Consider the following 2,226-nt stretch of genomic DNA (forward strand, 5'->3'; position numbering starts at 1 on the left):
AATCCATCCATCTAGCTTGTGGCCTTCCTTTCTTCTGCCTCCTATATTTCCTAGCATCATTTTTTCTAGAAATAACAAGTACAGTACATTTCTATACTGCTTATCAGTGCACTTAAGCACTCCCTAAGCGGTTTACAAAGTGTAAGCTAATTGCCCCTAACAAGCTGGGTACGCATTTTAACAACTTCCAGGATACAAGTCTGAGTCAAGCTTGAGCCCCTGGGATGGTATTGAACTAGCAACCTTATGGTTTGTGAGAGATTGGCTGCAGTACAGACATTTAGCCACTGTGCTACTAGGGCTCCCTAATGGTTTATTTTCCCTCAATATGATGTGTCCAACGACAGCCTCAATTTAGTCATTTTGGCTTCCAGGGAGATTTCAGGCTTCATCTGTTCTAGGACTCATTTGTTTGTCCTTTTGGCTGTCCATGGTATCCTGAGCACTCTTCTCCAGCACATCTCAAATGTGTGTGTGTGTGTGTGTGTGTGTATACATAGATACACACACTTTTTGAATTGTGGGGTCCAAAGCTGGACACAATATTCCAGGTGAGGCCTGACCAAAGCAGAATAGAGTGGCGCTATTACTTTCCATGGTCTAGACACAATCCTTCTATTGATGCAGCCTAGAATCTTGTTGGCCTTTTTAGTTGCCGGCTGCATCACACTGTTGACTATGCATTTTGTTTTTCCACCCTAAGTGCAGCACCTTACATTTCTCCTTGTTGAGATATATATATATATATATATTATATATATGCACGCGTGCGCGCACACACACATATATGTATGAATAGCCATGGTGGCACAGTGGTTTGAGCACTAAGACTTTGGAGACTGGAGGTTGAACCCCAGTTGAATTCCACATAAATTCACTGGGTGGCCTTGGGCAAGTCACACTCTCTCAGAGGGTGGCAATGGCAAATCCCCTCAGGACAAATCTTGCGTCGGGAACGACTGGAAGGCACACAACAACAACACGAAAAATATTTGTATATAATTGTTATCGCAAACAGTACATAAAAGAAAATAAAAATATATAAATAAAATAAAAAAAATGCATATTCCAGAAGGGATGTTTTGGTGATGTTTATATGGTTTTATGTGGTTGTTATGAAAAAACAGGATTAACAAAAAGGAAAAAGAGAAACGAAAAAATGAATTGATGTAAGAGTTGATTGTAGGTATTTGAGTGTAGGAGGGGATGGTTAGGGAGGTATTTGTTATTTTACTATATTTAGGTGGAGGTATGTTTAGGTTTTATTTTGTTTTATTTTATGTATTTGTTATTTTAATGTATTTTTATTTTATGTATTTTATATTTTATTTTATGTACTGCTTGCAATGACAATATAACAATTATTTGGAATATATTGTATTTCAGGGGGAAAAACATGGACCCAAAAAATGGGACTGGGAGGCCCACTTCCGGGTTTGAGCTGCTGTCACGTGACGCCCGGGCGTGCGTCGCCGTCGAGCCCACTTCCGGCGCGGCGCGTGACGCCATCACTCTGCGCCCGGCTCGGCGGCGCTGAGGAGAAAAAAGCCAGAGAGAGAGAGAGAGAGACAGACAGAACGTGGCCTCCTGGACCGAGCACTGCGGGGCCAGCGAGTCGGTTTCAACCGGGCCGAGTCCCGGCCGGGAGCGGGTAAGGAGGGCGAAAGACCCCGGAAAGGAGGGAAGGGAGGCGGTAGGAAGAAGCGAGCGGAGGGCGGCGAGCTGAGCGGGAAGGCACCGGGAGGGGGCGACTGCGCATGCGTGGCGCCTTGCGAGAAAGCGAGCCAGGGCTGCGTGGCGCATGCGCACTAGCATCGGGGACGTAGGTTCTACTACGCCTTCTCTTCCGAGGCGGGCGAAGCGAGCTGCCTTTTCTCCCCGCGGCCGGTGGGGCTCGGCGCATGCGCAGTCGTGGCACTTTGGTTCCAGAAGAGGCGATGCATCCCGTAAGAAAAAGGGGGCAGGGAGCCACAAATGGAGGGAGCCTGGTCTCTATGAGAGAGAGAGAGAGTCCGCACTAACCCTCTGCAGCCCCACTCTCTCAGCTGCTTTTAAAGTGTCCCTGTTTCTCTCCCTTCCTTCCACTTTCACCCTTTTGCTCAGCTTCCTTCAGTTGCTGCAAACTGAGATCAAAGTGCAGAAGGAGCAGGCACTGGGATGGTTCAACAGAGAGGAGAGAGAGGGGCTCAATCTGTTTTTAATGACTGACAAAAATCTGTTTAGGTA

General features: G+C 46.6%; 1 protein-coding gene across 1 annotated transcript in view; it reads left to right on the forward strand.

The window, feature by feature from the left end:
* The first annotated feature begins 1,519 nt into the window (after nucleotides 1-1,519).
* The window catches only part of ADAR (adenosine deaminase RNA specific), a 58,995-nt gene continuing 58,288 nt past the window's right edge, over nucleotides 1,520-2,226 (forward strand). The window contains 1 exon segment of the mRNA XM_042439423.1: nucleotides 1,520-1,651. The gene's annotated coding sequence lies outside the window, so the exon portion shown is untranslated.

Source organism: Sceloporus undulatus, chromosome 9, assembly GCF_019175285.1.
Source record: "Sceloporus undulatus isolate JIND9_A2432 ecotype Alabama chromosome 9, SceUnd_v1.1, whole genome shotgun sequence".
In the NCBI taxonomy this organism is placed as follows: domain Eukaryota; kingdom Metazoa; phylum Chordata; class Lepidosauria; order Squamata; family Phrynosomatidae; genus Sceloporus; species Sceloporus undulatus.